Source organism: Xiphias gladius, chromosome 3, assembly GCF_016859285.1.
Source record: "Xiphias gladius isolate SHS-SW01 ecotype Sanya breed wild chromosome 3, ASM1685928v1, whole genome shotgun sequence".
In the NCBI taxonomy this organism is placed as follows: domain Eukaryota; kingdom Metazoa; phylum Chordata; class Actinopteri; order Istiophoriformes; family Xiphiidae; genus Xiphias; species Xiphias gladius.
Genome location: NC_053402.1, coordinates 14532824 through 14550640, shown reverse-complemented (window position 1 = coordinate 14550640; position 17817 = coordinate 14532824). Strand labels below are relative to the sequence as shown.

At 41.0% G+C, this 17817-nt stretch overlaps 2 protein-coding genes across 3 annotated transcripts in view; one reads left to right on the top strand and one right to left on the bottom strand.

Annotated features, from left to right (window-relative positions):
- The window catches only part of coro7 (coronin 7), a 114069-nt gene that overhangs the window by 39539 nt on the left and 56713 nt on the right, over positions 1-17817 (top strand). The gene's annotated exons all lie outside the window — the stretch shown is intronic.
- vasnb (vasorin b) overlaps positions 16017-17817 on the bottom strand; it is a 27464-nt gene continuing 25663 nt past the window's right edge. The window contains exon 3 of the mRNA XM_040157679.1: positions 16017-17817. This exon is cut by the window's right edge and continues 2239 nt beyond it. The gene's annotated coding sequence lies outside the window, so the exon portion shown is untranslated.

Genomic DNA, 17817 nt, shown 5'->3' with positions numbered 1-17817 from the left:
TTTTTTTCCCTTTATTAAAAATGCACTGGCAATAACATTTGGGATGTTTGCCCTACCAAAAGCCTTAACACTAGTTTGGGCCATCCCAAGTCCATTTCAGCACTTTTCTCCCTGCTCTGCGGGGCAGATATCCAGTTGTTGAGCATCTGATAGGGATGTGAGGAAAGCTGGGTTGGCAGGGCTAAAGTGGAACCAGCGCAGGCTATTATTCACAACACATGGATGCACTGCTAGGCGATGATGCTATAAGGTACCAGTGCATGGAGATAGTATTTGTGGAGGAGCCAAAATAACAGGTTCAAGGAGATCTTCCAAACTAGGAGTAGCTTATGTAAAAATCCACAAGGTTGACTTAGTGCCCCATTTCTTCTATATCTATCTTTAGTTTCTTGTCTGCTGTTTTTCAAGCTTTCCGGTATATCCATTTCATCTATTTCCTTTCAATTTCCTTTACTGTGTATTTTTTATTCAATTTGTCTGCCATGTCTCATTCTCTTTCTATTTATGCATTCTTATATACCCCCCTCTCGTTCCTCCACAACTCTCTTTCAACACGCATATTTGTTTTATAAGACTCATGATTGTCCCATTCAAGAGAATCCAGAACCGTAGCGGGAGGAAAGCTCCCGTTGTTAAATTATTCCTTGCTTCTTGACACCAGTCACCTCCTGGATGCCTGCCACCTCTCTCTGCTGTGGTAGAAGGAACAATTTGAGCGATGGAGAAAAGTGTGTTTCCCATTAGTGGATGGTTTCCTCTGCCCTGCACCCCACCCACCTCTGCCCTGCAGCCTGGCCTCCACTGCCGACACCGGGACTGCTGCAGATTGGCAGCCTGTCACTGCACACTTCATAGCCTTACAAAGAATTATAAAGGTACAAAGGGAGTGATAGAGAGTCTGTGATATTGATGCCGACAGACAAGCAGGAGTTTCTCATGCCCAGATAATTCATATGTATAAACACATACATATGGGAGAGACAGACTGAGATGAACCCTCTTAACTGACACCGTCTAAGATAAAACTAAGATAAAATTTGTGGTAGTTTTAAACTCCACTGATGTGTCAACAAGAAAAGCCCTCTGATTTATAGTTGTTGAAGCTTACAGTGCAGTCTGTAAGTATTTGGACAGTTACACATTTTTTTGTTGTATAGGGTCTGTACTCCAGTACACTGAGTTGATTTATTCTGTATTTGGTGGCCAGGCAAACTAAAACTAACTATTTCATCCTAAAAAAAACTCCTTGATGACTTGGCTGTATGTTTAGAATCATTGTCCTCCTACATGATAATGCACTGTATTGTCCAATGACTTTATATTCATTTCCTGAATATAAGTGTCACTGTTCAAATTCTTGCAGCCAACCATGATTGCCAATAGTCATGGCAAAGCTAATCTCATAATATCTCAGCCAATGTATTTTCCCATGTGCAAATGGTCTGTGTAATATCAGCACAAGACTCATCCACATCTGGAACTATAGCAAAACCAGCCCAACTTTCCTTCTTTTTTAAAGTGAGTTTGAATGAGCAGACTTTTCCTATCGTTTAATAGAGAGAGCAGGCAAGGTGGATTGTCTGTTCATTGTATTCTCTTTTATGATCACGTTTCCATGATAGAAACCAGTGATCCTGTGCCTTGGAACTCTAGAAAACAGAAGGAAATTCTTTATTAAAGAGGCTTCCTGATTGGTCGTTGGCAGGTGGGAAACATGCTCCTAGCTGATGTCACTTCCCACGTGGGCGCTATTTGTCTGCCCACACTGTGGAAACATGTCAGTGTCAGTGAGGCAGGAGTAATATGCCACGCTTAGTTTAATGGGAAAAGTGCTGAGGCATGCTGCTGCTTATTGTCTGTGTGTGTGAGTGTGGGTGTCGGTGTGGGTGTGTGTGGGCTTTCATTACATGACGGGTCATATGATTGAATGCTCTGATACCTCACTCACTTGCTTTGTGTTGATTCACCATTGTAATGTTGATCACTCTTGTTGATGAGTTTGAGACATGCAGGTGAGTGTAGTCTACATATACTGTATGTACTGTTATGTGTGTTTTTGTCTTCATGTGTGTATGTGTGCACACACGTTGCTGAGTAGTAGGTAGACAACAGAGAGGAAAAGAGCAGGGAAGGACTGAACTGCATGACCATCTGTTGGATTTTACTCATCTCTATGAAAATGTTATGACAACAAAAGCTGCTCTGCACCTGCATGGCCTCCTTGTATATTTTTTTTATGCCCAAGGTTGTGTGTGTGTGTGTGTGTGTGTGTGTGTGTGTGTGTGTGTGTGTGTGTGTGTGTGTGTGTGTGTGTGTGTGTGTGTGTGTGTGTGTGTGTGTGTGTGTGTGTGTGTGTGCGCACGCTGCTCTGCAAGTGCACTTGGCTAAAAAATTTCATCAAAATGTAATTGGTGGGTTGAGTTGAGGAGGTGGTGGCGGCCACAAAATAATTTCCCCATTGTGCGATGCAAGTTAGAGTGGGAGAAGAGAAGAAAAGGTGGAGGACCCTCAGGGTGAACACCAGTTGGCCTTGAGTCTGTGTGCTCTTAAAGAAACCTCTGTGGACTTTCCTGCTCTAACATCGACTGAAAGTCCTCTGTATGAGGCCAACTAACATTATTTCAGCAAGGTCAATTAGTCAGCCAGCTATTGTATGGGTGCTTTGTGTGAGGCGGGGGGGGGGGGTTCATGGGTCTGAGTTGGGGACAATTGGGAAGTAGAGGTCTTGTCAGGGTTTGGCGTATAAGCCCTCTATTGTGCTTCTGCCACCTTTTGTCCAAAACTTGTTTCCTCTGGCAACAAAAGATGATGAGGAAAGTGGACTTCACGTTAAAGTTTAAGGGGTCGTCAGTTTTAAAATACAAGCCTAATTTAATCTGCCATTTCAAATTAATGTGGCACCTGTTAATTTGTTGTGTTTGGCTGATAATGGACCCGCCAGTGTTGCTGCAATCACTGGTGTAGGCAAACAGCCCTACATGGATGGTTGTGAAGCTGTAGTTTGCTGTGGTTTGCTGTGTCCCATAAAGTTTGTGGAGTTTCTCACCAATAGCTCTGCCTGAAAGTCTCCTAGAAGTGGTTCCTGTCTTTGTCCATTGCATTGTGTGTGCGTGGGTGGGGGGGCACGGTGCATGAGAGATTTTGCAATGCCATTAACCCCAACATACTCTTCCAGTACACTTTGTGTGTGTGTGTGTGTGTGTTTAGGGCATGGGGGGCACAGGTGTCTCTCACAGAGCAGCCCAACCATGAGCTTGAGGGGCTGCGGCAAGCTGGGTCGGTCAGTCTCACACATATACATCCATGCCGTCTCATACTACATGCCACGCTGTCATACACTGGTATATGCCTGGACGGATCTACAATTTCTTTACCTTTTTCAGCACACACAGACCATCGCCAAACAGTATTCATCATCACTCAGCAGGATTTGACAGGTGGAGTGACATAGTCTTAATCATCCATGTCTTTGTTCAGCCATGCATTCAAGCATAGCATAGCATAGCATAGGTGATACTTTAACAAGATAGTACACTTTAAAACATACTGTATGAATTTCATATCTTGTTTTTCTTTCTTTCTTTCTTTAAATTTTTAATTTAGTTGGTTCTTTGTTCAGTTCAGTTTAGATTAGCTTTAGAAGCCTGACTGTTGTGATAGATCACAATGTCTCTCTCATTGGTTGGTCAGGACAGCACAATAAATAAATAAGCCTTCTATTAGAAAATATAACTCTCTATTAGCTCTCTTCTTTTAGTTTTTCTATTTTCCTTGCAAACCAGGAACTAGTTTTTGTTTTGTTTTAAGTATTTTGCCACTGTAAAAAACACATAGTAAAGCTGCTATGCCTTCCTATTGTTGTACCTACATGTTCACTGTGTCCTGCTGTTTTTCCTTTCAAGTGGGTTTCTTTATAGGCCAGCTGCGTGTATTGGGTCTTGGTGAGAGGGTGAAAGAGTAACTCCCTCAGAAAGCACCTTATACAAACATGTTTGACCAAAAGACCAGCCCAGAGAGACAGTGAGGCCCAGTTGCAGGGACATATTTAAGGTACCACTTGTTCCTTAGAGGCCAAATGGACAAAGCTGGGGAGGTGCTGGGCCTTTCATTCTGACCTGCCTGGGTGGTGTGCTAGGGGAACAAACCTTTCATCAGCACTGGACTGAAAAAAACACTGGCTTGACGGATGAGTGGCGATAGACATTTATACACACGTGCACTGATGAGGTGGCCTGTATTATTCTTAACTGTTCTCCACACATCCTGGCCATCATGGTCCATCCACGGTCCACTGCTACTGTGAAGCTGTGAGCTGGCAGGCTGTGCACTGTCTCCAAGGTCAGCTACGAGCTAACTACTGTGCAAACTAACACAGAGGCAGACACATACAGCAAATTCAGTCATTCATGGCATCATTTTTTTTTTTGTCTTTGTCTTTTGTCAACATACTTTATGTCTTTACTTTGAACTAGTTGATGAACGTCTGACCTAGTCCAGTCCACAGGCCTTCAGAAATGACACTCTGCTGCTCTGTTTTGTGTTGGTTGGAGGAGGACGTCATGTCTCTACACTGTTTCTGTGAGCAGCATCTGTCCTCGTTTTTAGTGTTGGTCTCAGCTTTTTATTTTTCACTCCCAACTTCGTCATGTCTCAGAGAAAAAGTCAAAAGTTTTCAGTTATTTTTACAAAGTATTTGAATTTTTCATTGTCTTTTATCATCAAATATGGCAACTTCCATGTTGCTTTCAGTCTGACTTGAAAAAAGACTAGCAAGATCTTTCTGGCAAATTCTGCTTGATTTTTATGCTTTTGTGCAAGTGGTCACTGAGTGATTTTTGTAGTGACAAATGATCTTGCTTTTTATAAAGCTGCTCTTTGATCCACTTTGACTGGGCACAAATCCCATACCATGTTCTACAGGCCCTGGTAGGCTTAAGGCAGGGGTATGCTTTAAACAAAATATTTTTGTACAGTATGTCATCTGACTCATGTCCGACAGCAAAATTGTTTATACCTATTCCGTATGGTCACACTTGCGGTGTGAAAAGCCTGGCATCGTAGTGAGATGGAGATAACTGCTCACGCTTTTGGAGAGTCTCTCCTCAAAGGCATTGCATTTGGTTGTATACACAAAGTAGCTGTGCAAAGAATCAAAAAAAAAGTCTTAAGAGAGAAGTTCAAATCCTTCCTACCTTCTCACCTCTGCACACATGGCCAAGCATTGCATAAACCGGGCTTGCTTGTCTGATTAATGGTTTCAGAAAAGTTATTAAAATTGTTGGATGCAGTCCGCTCCCCCAATTATGGTATGGTCATAAGTGGCTTTAGCTGCTTTTTGACAATCGAACAGCATTTCTGTTGAAGTATACCAGGGGTTTTCAAACTCTGAGGTCGGCGTTCTCACGGGGTGGCAGCAGCAGTTTGAATCAACATTCGTACTCAAATCTGAACACACAGACATGACACACATATTTTTGGATTCAGCTCTACTTACATTTCCCAAGAACATAACTATCTCTGGTTGCAAATAAAAGTCAGCTTAGAAATTATACAGAAAAGACACTACTTATGACTCCAAAACTTGCCTGAGAATAATAACGTTTTTAAGTTAATTTAGTGTCAAATAATCCAGTAAGAGTTGTCAACATATCCATGGATACATTGCGTACAGGAACTGCTTATTGCTAATTCAGCATAGTTTTATTGGTGCCAATTTGCCAAAATGTAAACAAATACAGTCTGAAAAAAAACCGGGGCTCAAATTGTAACCCACAGTGCAACTAACTGACTCCATGGCAACATTATACTCCCTGTTTACATCCACCAAAGCACTATGGGAACTATACTTCCAAACCTTAGAGCATGATTATCCCCCAAATGGAGTAAGACAAAGAATAATGATAGGATTTGCAAATCCCTTGATATTAACTTTTTTTGTGCAGCATTTTGATGTTACTACGGCTCAGAATGGTTTTTATATTCCCTGAACACCAAAATTTTCCACTACTCATTCATATAGAGATATTTACCCTGTGCTGAAAACTTGTAGATATATAGAAAGTATTTGGGGGGTTGTTTGAGGGAGAGCCCACAGTGTCAGACTTTGAAACCCCCTGAAGTATACTCATGCGCTGAAACAAATTCATTCTTGATCTGTTAAGGATTTGTAAGTCACTAGCATGCTTTTGCCTTCTCTTTATCTAAGTATCTAAAAATGTTCCTTTCCCCGGACGAAGTGCAATGCCCCTCCCATTCCACCTTTGCTGTTAAAGTTATTTTTCTTCCCTTCTCATCTCCCTTCAACTCTCTGTGTTTTGACCATAATAAAGAAGGGGATGCGAGACACTGAGACAGGAATGGAGCACCACGGCCAGCACCACTACATGCTGCAAAAACCAAGATTGTTAAAAGACATATGGCCTTGGAATAACATACACAAACACACACGAGCATCTCATAACCTAAAATCCACAGTGATTGGAGTGCGTCCCGCAAAAGTACATGGAAAGGATGGGATGCTTAGAGAGACAGAGAGAGAGACAGACCAACAAATATAAGAATAGAAGGAAAGAGAGACTGACAGAAAGAGGAAAAAAATATATGTGTTGGCTGCTGAGATTGCGTTGGCACCGCATGCTCTGCTCCTGACCTTTAGTGGGTTTGTATAAATTATATCCCTTACGAGGGAAAATATGTGGTGGTTGAACTGGAGAGACCCCCTCCTCCTCTCTTCATCTCTGTCTGGTGTCATTTACTCTTTTGCAGGAGTGCTCCATCCATCTTTCAGACCCCCCTTCAATGTCTTCTCTTGTCTCGCTTCATGTGTTCCTCCTTATTTTGCTCTCAGTATTCATTCCTTTGTTTTATTAAGTTGTTTCCATTTTTAGTCACACCATAATAATTCCAGTCCTTATTATATCCATTCATCACCTCGAACTTTTCCTTCTCAACCCTCTACTTTTATGTCTTTATATCAACGTCCCCCCACTCGACTCCATTCTTTTTCTCCATCCCCACAGTTATGCTATTTTCTTCTGTGCCTGGAGGATACATTTAGCTTGTGGTCACTTGGGAAGTGATGGCTACATTAGTGGGGGGGGGGGCTCTGGTGAATCGCTACCTTCTCTTAGCCACAGTGGGCTTCATGCAGGCTGATGCAGACTTTCCACAGGGGTGAACCCATCGACATGGGGTGCCTAGCAGGGTGCTCGGCTGCTGTGCCCACACCCCCAGGCCACAGCCCAGGCTGGCAGGCGCCCACACAGGCACGCGGCGTCAGCTTGCCCAGCGGGTGTCCCTGTTTATGTTTGTCTTGTGTGGTGGCTAGTTTCTCACTGTGCTGTTGTGACTGTAGCACCACCCAGCCCAGCACATCACCCTTTTTCCAAGAAATGCCCTCTCCGACCCTGGCCAAGCCCTGGACAGTTGTGGGCTATAAGTGGCCTTTGGCATCTGATACTGCAGCTGGACTGGATCAAAGGTCGGCTGTGGCTGTGGGTCCACATACTGAAGAGCTTAGACCATACTTAAAGGACAATACTGGTGTACTGTGTTTTAGCTCATCGAATACAAATTGTGTATATTAATAATTATAGCCATCATCATCATTTACCTAAACATACTGAAAATCTTTAAGTTGACTTGCCTGGTCAAGCATAAAAATCACCTCCCATAGACTTGAAACTTGCATCATATAGCTAATCATTTGCAGTGACCATTTAGTCCACTTAATTTTTATGTCAAAGATATGTTATTGTTGCTTCAAAGCTGCAAATTCAGCTGCAAATAGTTAAACTTCCTAAAACTCAGAAGCTCAGGCATCGGAGATTTGAGAGTTAGTTATTGAAAAGCATTTGATTCATGAGCTGAGCTGTAGGAGAGATATACGAAAAGCAAACATTCATGCGGTCTATTGGGCATGTTTTAAAAACAATTAAATTTGAAAAAGAAAAAACACAAACAGAAGAGTTCCTTTTTCAAGTGCCTCTTTGAATCTAAACGAGGAGAACATTTTAAAACAGTCCCTGCTCAAAGCTGCATTTACATATAACAATTAGGTAACTTTGACAAATCAAGATAAAAGCCTTGTCCACAACATCATATGTCATGCAAGCTGTTCCGTATACAATTTTTTACCCCAAAGTACAGCTCCTATTGCAGCCTGCAATAGCCTTAGCTTGAACTCTTCTTCTGAGGTTTTTTTCAATGTTTTCCCCCATGTTTTGGGATTTTGAGAGTTATTTGGTACCGTAGGAGGTTTTTGACTGTGCTCGGAACCATTGTTACTGTGGTTCACACACAGTATCACAATGCGTGTGATACTGGCACAATCGTCTGTGTTTTCATTCTGACACAATTTTGAAAATGATCTCAGACAACAGTTTTTGTTTTTTTTTTAGTTTTTTTTTTTTTACTGTCGTCTTTGAACAGTATCAACCTTTATTAAGTTCTGCTCACTTCTAACATCTTTCGCACAACTTTACTGTTGCTCTCAAAGAGTACCACATAGACAATTATAACGAGGCTTATAACACTGTTGACTTAAGATCTATAAAAGGATGTGTTTGTCTCTTTTTAGCCCCAACTGGTCAGAATATGTAAACCAGCGTCCTAATTACCAGACAACAGCCTGTAAAAATCAGCCTTATCCTGGTCTGCTACTCATTCACCAGCTCACTACTAATCAGCACCCAGACACTTGTGACTGTCCAGACCCTTCCTGTGGACAGGATTAGCAGATCAGCACTTTGTGTGTTAGAGTGTAACGACTCACTCCGAAACACACCCTTCCCTCTTGAGTGTTATTAACTGTGAGGAACAAACAGGTGTTTGTTGGCCGGAAGTTGACGGCCCATTCCTTTAGGGTTAGAGGTCACATGCAGGGGTCAGGGGTCAGGGGTCAGGTGGCCTCAGCCTGTGTCAGCAGGATGTTTGAAATGGCCATTATGTTCTGCCAGTGAACATTTGTGTTTGGGCTGGATGTGTATGTGTGTTTGGGGGAAATGGAATTAGTGTGACTGATGTGGATTACTGAAGTAAAGCTTTGTGCCAGAACACGTGCACGTGCACACACAGTCTGAGTCAAGTGTATAAACACATTTTTAACTGGTTATCCCCTTTACCATCATCCTTGCAAATAACATGTCAGGAGCAATTTTGGTATGAAAACTCTTCATGAAAGCTTATGAAACTTACTTGTAGCATCTAATCCACTTACACATGTAGGGAGGGGTTCCTATCCTGTAAGAGATGTATGTAAATCATGCTGTCTACCGCAGAGACACCATGAGTACTGTGATGAAAGATTACAGGCACATAATCCGTGCCTGTCGCCACCCTCCACTCACCACACACGTATGCGCACACACACACACACAAAAAACGCACACATAATTCTCCAATGGTGTAGAACTAATTCAAATCCAACTTGAATAATATACAGTATTCCACATCTAAGTGCTGACCTGTAGCTTTCTTAAAGTGGTATTATTCTATCTCCAAAATGTGAGCTTTTCCTATTTGCACTGGTGTTTTTGGATCTTATAATTGGAGTGTGATTTTTCTTTTTCCTTTAATTGCCCGTACCCGTAATATGCCCACCCACGTTACAGCATAGCTCAGATCAGTTTGAGATTACACAGGAGCTCCAGCCACAAACTATGTGGATCGGCAGATGTGTATACAGAGCACAGTCGTGATGCAAGCAGAGTTTGAAAGGTAACGCAGGATGTGTACACAGCAGCATTTGATGAATGTCTGCTGGTGTCTTAAGGGGGATTTATCAGAGTCCTGAATGCCTGACCCCATGGCTTTGGCTGGCTTGCTCCTAGACAGTGTGCTACTTTAAAGTTATGTTCGAACAAATTACTTAGACGTTGAGCTTCTGCTCTTGTGTCTGTGAATCAAGTTTTGCTATAAATCTGGGAACTAAGAGAAATGGAAGAACAAAAGAGAGACTGGAAGGAGAGAGAGGAGAGAGCAGATGATGGTTTCAAAGTCAAACCAGCCAATATGTTTGCCAGATCTTTTCCCGCCTGTTGAAAGAAGAAATGTATAAGCACATGAGAGATTGTTTGCTGTCTTAATTTAGTTGTTGATCTGGGAGTTTGCAATTGTAATATTGGTTGTGTATATGTAAAATAACTCCTAGGCTAAATTCAAGATTAGTTCTTATACATGCTGCAGACACCTTGCATGTCTCTTATTTAGATTATATTTAGAATATTTAAATCATGATTTCAAAGCTATAATTTCCACTGTAGCTTTTATAGTGTCTTGGCCCAATCTTTGTTTTCAAGATTTAGATGTGGTTGCAATTTTACAACAGCAAGGCGCCATTGCAATTAAATTCATGTACAGAAAATAACGCTCAATAGCGTCCCCAGACTGAGCAGACAGAGTAGCTGCTTACCTGAACTGAACTCAATGCTACAGTACTTATAGATCCCTTATTAAAACGTTAGTTGAAATGCAAGTCTTTGTGTGTGTGTGTGTATACCGTATGTATCTCCTGCTGGGTCAGCAGAAGTTCTGCTGATGTGGCAAGATGAAATAATGCGCTGAGTAATTTTGTTTTAATCAGTGCCGGGTACTCTGCCGAGCAGGCTGTGTCAAGATGGTCCTCTCCTGCTGCTGCCCCCCACATTAATCTGGATGCGTGTGTGGCCCCTTGCAGTGACAAATAAGCACAAACCATGACTTCATTAGATCATACATCTAATAGTCATTTTAATATGTTGCTGTGTCCAGTCATGGGAGGCTCAGAATGGTTTGTCCTTTGTTTGTATTCTCTTTCAAGTGTGTAAACACATAGTTCAGTAAATGAAAATGCTTTGAATTTGTAATTTTGACTTTCTTTTAATTTTTTTTTGTGTAGACCACAGAGTCTTGATCTAGATAGGTGCTTATTGAGAATTTGATATCAGTTCACCCTATTTGTGTTTACCTGCTATAAACATGTACTCTAAACATAAACTTGGTTGGTTTTTCACTCTTTTTCACTCTCTCTTGGTGTATTTTACTTCCTCAGTCCTTAAAGTTACATTCAGTCCAGCAGTTGTGATATGAGTATGTGATAAAAAAATGAATTCACAGAAGAAATACAAAACTGAAACAAGAGGATGATTTTTAGATAACCCAGAAATTGTTCCAGTTACTGTCTCACCTTGTTTTCTTGTTTCCTTTGTCTGGAGATGATTTTGGGTGGAAGTGGTTATGGGTATCGCAACAAACAAGAAAGAATTGTATGAAACGTGAGGTTTGCTGGACACTAGTGTGGCAACTGTAACTTTTTGTGACAATCACTGGAATTCACCACTGATTTTTTTTTTTTAAATTCAGCCCCACACTTGCCTCTGGTGTTTCTATTTAGTAGCTCCATGAACAGCTGCTCAGACCTCCATCAATTCTCATCACAGCTGTTTTCTTAGAAAAGGCCATTTGAGGATAAAAACCTTTCTCAGGGCTAGCTGAGCACTCATTTCAGTGAGACCTAGTTACTTTAGCAACACAGTACATCTCTCTGTTTTGCTTTGAATTCAGTACCTTAATTGCTGACCTCGTGGAAATTACATTTAGAAGTTTAATTCTTCTCATCACTGAATTGTAACTTTGCATCCAAATGGTTAGAGCTATTTTAATTCAGAAAAAAAGTCAGGCCAAGAAATGTTGTCCTCCTGCCAGTAAAATTAGAGAGAGCTATAAACTGCTCTTACATGTGCTTACTCTGGAATAACTATGATCTGATTAGTTTATACAAAAGCTGTATGCTTTTGCTAATAGCTTCATTTGCCAGTCTTATGGAACTTATTTGGATCTGACAGACACCTCTGGCACGCTTGATTATGGAACAGTTTTTACCAATATGTGCTAGTATTTTACCCCCACCTGCACCCCTGTAACACTCAACAACCCCCCCACACTATCCCTCCATTCCTTTGAAATGAGTACACTTGGTCTGCTTTCCAGGTGTGACAGGTAGTTCTGTTTACGTGCTCTTTAATTCCATTGATGTCTGTTGGACGCATAAATACACACGCACACACACTCACACTCACACTCACACACACAAACACAAACACAAGCACACGCACACACACTTACACTCAACACCTCCTCAACTACCCCCCTCAGTACTTCTCGTCAGTACATTTCCAAAGACGGATAAGCTTTTCAGTGCATGTGGCCATGCTTGGATTCAGCCAGTAGATGCACCCCCTCCACCCCCCTCTCCCCTCTCATTTCATCATTGCTCCACTGCTTTAATTTCATCTAATTCTTTCCATCTTTTCCTTCTTATCTTACAGCATGATCATCACTCTTCATTTCTGGTTCCCTCATTTATATTTATATTTTGCTTTGAGTCTTTCAACACCCTGTGCTTGCTAAGAAGCTTGACATTCTTTTTCCTGCTTTAAAACAAGGGCCAGCCTCAGTCTTTTTATGGCACTAAGTCGATTTTTGCATTTGGGTTCTCCCTCTACATCTTAACTAACTTTGAAGTGTGACCCAAATGACTTGTCTCCCAGAGAGTCTGGGCTACGTTAAGCTCTACAGCCATGTAAATTTGAATTGTCATGATGGAAAGAGTGGGAGGATAAGGCCCAAATTTGTTTTTGTCTTAAAACAAAGCTTACCATAAAAATTTTTTCCATATACCGTATGAGCTTATCTACTACTTACTACAACTTATAATTTTTTTAGAAAATTGGACTCAAGGACGAATGTGTCAAAGAAATTTTTAAAATATTTTAAATTTACATTTCCCCCTCTACTCAAGAATGGCAGTTATTAGAACAGAAACAATTAGTCAGTTAATAGGTTAGTCAATTTTTTAAATAATAACAGTGTCACTACACTAAACTGATATCTGTACCAGCCCTCGGTTGCAGCCTCAGAAAACGTAACCAAATATGCATATAGAGGCCTTAAGAAACATGGCCCCAGGCCGTTGCCTGTTTTGCATAAGTGAGCCCAGCATAGACTCATATTCATACAAATTTATAAACCTGATTAACTCCTGTTATACATTACTTACCCACCAGTTGAAATTGTCCTTTTATAGTGTGAATTTGTATGGAGGGTCAGTCTGTACTGTACTGAAAGGAGAGACAATGAGTGGAAATTACAAAATCACAATCCTAGGCTGGAACTGAATACCTGCGCGGAGGAAATCATGCTGCTGTTTATTTTTATATGTAATAATCTACTGAACAGCACGTGAAATGAATTGCATGTGTGCTTGCTAATCTATGATGCCAATAACTAACCAAAGTCAAATTCTTCCTTGTACTTTCTTTTCCTGTTTTTCTTTCTCTCTCACTTCTCATCTTTCCCCTTATTGCTTTTTGTCAGAGCAGCATCTGGGCCATCTGCTGGCATAGCCTGGCAGCTGTGTGGCATGAGAGGAACCAGTGGCACACCACCCTTCATCTGTTATGAGTACTTCAGAAAGATTTAGAGAGAGGGAAATTGGGATGTGGGCCAAAAACGGGAGCCAGAATTGGTGGTGTTTTTTTCTGTGCTCAGCTCTTCTTTTCCTTCTCTGCTCTTTTATTCTCTGTTGCTATAATTCTTTTTTTTTTAAATCCAATGTGCTTGTTGATTAACAGATATCAAACATTACAGAAAGTAAATGCAGCTCAAGAATGATAAAATTAGGATTTGTGATGGGAGAAATTTTAAAACTGTCATCAATTTAATAAAGCAGTCTGTGTTTTCTGCTGCTTACGTCAACATAGTTTGTTTTTGTTTTGTTTTTTTTTGTACCATAGACGATGTCACTCTGTTATTTGTATGGCATCTTTTTTGGAGTTTAGGATGAGTTCATGCCCTCAACTACTGTCTGTAAATACTCTTTGCTGAGGTTGGAGAGATGGTTTGAGGTTACTGGGAGGTCAGCTATGCTGTGTGGGCAGCAGGAATATTTGGAAGATGGAAAACAGAGAGGGACAAAGAGAGAAAGAGACAGAAAAAGTGATTTGAATAAAAGATTGAGAAGTGCAGAGGAAAACACATATGCTACTTGCTGCAACATGACCCTGTGCTTCAACACGTCCTTGGCTGCCTTCTCGCAACCCTGAATTTGGAAACAAATTAGAAACAAAAAATAGAGAGTGAGCGAGAAACAGAAAGGAGGGGAGAAGGAAGGGAGTGAAAAAAGTGAAAAAAAAATTTACTCAGAAGTTAATAGAAGTAATAATCCATGTGGACTTTTTTTTTTTTTTGTTTGATAATTGTGAAAAAGGTCCCTTGAAATTACAATAGGGGCCATTGAGCAGTGCAGGCTGAGTATGAGCGTCAAAGTTGGCTCCCATCCAGGGACCAGGTTTCTCTTAAAGCCAGGAGAAGAAAAGAGAGACTGTTTTATGGAGGGAAAGGAGAGAAACAGACACATACACACACATACGAATACACACACACACACACACACACACACACACACACACACACACACACACACACACACACACACACACACACACACACACACACACACACACACATATGCTCCCTATGTTCTCCCTCTCCTTTTCTGATTCAAATACATGAACATTTGCAGATGCCTGGCGAGAGAGGAGGACAGAAACACACATGCGTTCTGTTAGCCGGGGGCATTATTCTTACTTGGCATCATCTTCGTATCCTATCTGTCCTTTTAACTGGAGCCACTCTAGTATGCACAAATATGCTCGCAATTAAGTCCCATCCATTGCCCTTCCTTTTTTCATTTTTTTATTTGGCAAATGAGGAGCTAAAACAGGCTAAACTACTTTACAACTTGAAAAAACGTGTGCATATCAGGTTAATGAACATTCAAAAATTCAGGACACATGGAGATTACACTGCAGGAAGGAGAAAGAAGTTAAAGCCTGTTGACCTCCAGGGGGTGCATTGTTTCTCCTGTTATTTCACTAGGAAGTTTGCTCTGTCTGAGCAAATTGATATAATAGGGCCTGCAGGAGTGGTGCTGTTTTATGTGTTTGTGTTGTTAGCATGGGACCTTGCACAACAGCTCCTAGCTGTGGGGCAGCATATGTGATTTTTTTGTTTGTAGGTGTGAGCGTGTGAGCGTGTGTGCGTGCATGCTGCATCAATTCCCTACCAGCATCCCGCTTATAAAACACATGGGTGGTCGACCTGTTTATTGTGAGTTTTGTAAACAATGCTCACCTATTAGGCTTAGACCAGTGAGTCATTCATAAATGGTTAAATGGTCCACTTACTACCTTAACCTGAGTGTTTTCAATCATTATCTTTATTTCCATTTTGCCTCCAGCTCACTGCTGGTAAGGAAGAGGTCCAAGACCTCTTGTCGACTGAAAGCACACATTAAACAGTCTTATAAAAGTTTTTTTTTTGGTGGTACAATGTAAAAAGAATGTAATACTTGCGGCATGGCCTTGGGGATGGCAGTGGCGGTCTGGCGGTGAGTTGGTCCACCACTTGGGTCCAGGCTGAAGTATCTCAGCAACTACTTGATGGATTGCCATGAATCATCAGCATGGTAGCATTGTTCCTGTGAGCATGTTAGCATGCTGATGTTAGTATTTAGCTCCAAGCGAAGGCTCTTAGTGCCACTAACGTGTGTAGACACTTAGTCTTGTTATTACACTGATCAGACAATAAAGAGGTAGTGAGATTCTGATATATTCTCACATGAATGTCCATCTAGATGTTTGATACTGTACCTCTATTTAAAGCAATTTTGCACAAATGCACAAACACATGTACACACACACACCCACAACTGTGTGGGTGATTGTAACACCAGCACAATTATACCTCCACTTATAACTTTGCAACCTTGCACGCTTCTCTTTCTCTTTCCGGGACTACTTACCCTCCTGTGAAATCTCCCCTTGCCCCATTGAGTGATGGGAAATTAATGAAAAAATGCTTTGCCTGTCAATCTAAGCTTTCCTCTTACAAGCAAAAGGTGGAAACCACAAAAAAAGACAACTTTATCTGTTTTATGTTTGGATATTCATTTAATGATAATATCACTTTTTCAACTTGTACAAATAAGTTCACAGAATTAAAAAAAAAACAACAACAATGAATGACAACAAGGAGCTTCCCAAAATAAACAGGGAAAAATTAACAATCACATCGAAAATACTTTTGGTAATCTTCAATGTATTCTATTTTGCAGACAAATATTCCAGTTGCAATACTTGATTGTTTTTTGTGTGGGCTCTCAAGGCATTTTGATAGCATGGAACTGTTGATCATTTAAATACTGTAGTTAACTTTGCAGACATTCACAGATGTGTCTTTGTGTTTGTCTATAGGTAGCGTTGTTTGGGGCTTAATGTACTCCTAGCCATGCGGGGCACATAAAAGGGATGACTGATAGTAACTTGATGTCTGCAGGTCTTTGCACAAGCCAGAACATGTACTTGCATTATCACAGAAGTATACAGATCTACACACACGCACACACACACATACACACACGCACACATACACACAAAAGGTTACTTTGATTATTCACAGATTGAGTATTGACACACGCGCACACACACACACACACACACACATACACACAAAAGGTTACTTTGAGTATTCACAGATTTGGATCTCAACACTCTGCCTGCATAATAACCTTCCAGTGAATCTTCCACTTTGCAAGTCTCATTGTCCTCTACACAACAATATAAACACTTCGCTGTGCTGGCGTTTCCATCGTCCGGTTAGATACAAGTGAGCAAAACTGGGACCATTCTTGCCGAGGAGAAAATTGTGCACATCATTACGCCAAGCAGTCTATTTTTACTCAAGAGAAACACAATACACAACCACTATTTACTTTGCTTGCTGCGGGCCAGGCCAAGTAGTATGTTGTACATGAACTGTGGTTGAGTGATGGAAAAGATTTTCCCTTGCAGGGAATATAAAGAATAAATAAAGTCTCTTAAGTTCTTTTTTGCTGTGGTGTCATCACATACTGTAATTGAGACAAGCTCTAAACCAGGTGAAACTGTGCAGCACTGAAACAAATGAGGTTCAGACAACTGCTTCCCTCTCTACCTATTGTAATCCTGCTAACCTTTTCCTTTTGTTAAAGCAGGCTGAGGGCCTCAGAATGGAGAAGGGGGATTTAGTTTTGAGTCTGTCCAGACTCACATCTACTTAGACTGTCTGACATTCTGGGGGCAAAGCCCTTTGATTGACTTTGCTGGTACCAAAAGATTTTTAATCTTCAAAGATTTTAATCTGCTGTTTTGTCTGTTAGTCACAAGAGGTGGGGGTGGACGGTATTTAGGGCTGTTAACAGTCACAATGTTGAACAATAAAAATATCACAAAGACAAGTATAAAAAAAATACAAAACAAAACAAAAATCACAAGTGTTTTAGAGCCAAATAAAGCAATACAAGCATTAGCTATTTTCTCTGCACAACTTCATTTGGTTTCTTAAAGGTAATTCACAGCAAGCACTGATCTCTTTGGGGTAGTAATGAGGAGTTACAACATGCAGCAAAAACAATTGCTGATAGTGTTTAGCTGGACTGTTGTGCTGGGGGAAAGGCAGCACAAACCCATTTCAGTTCACACTCCTTTATGAACAAATAAAGGAGGGCATGGGGTCACCTTAACCCAAGGTTTCAGCCAATGACAACATATCATCAGTCCCAGTATCATAGCTCGGAAGCAGAGAGGTTGCCAGTCCAGCAGTGTGAGTGAAGAAATATCACTTAAGCAGAATGCAGCATGTAAAGGGAGTAGAGGCATTTTCAAAACTTTTTGATGTCCAAATAAATGTTTTCGAACTTGTTTAATGTCTACGTAGACAACCAGAGGGCATTGAGTTTAA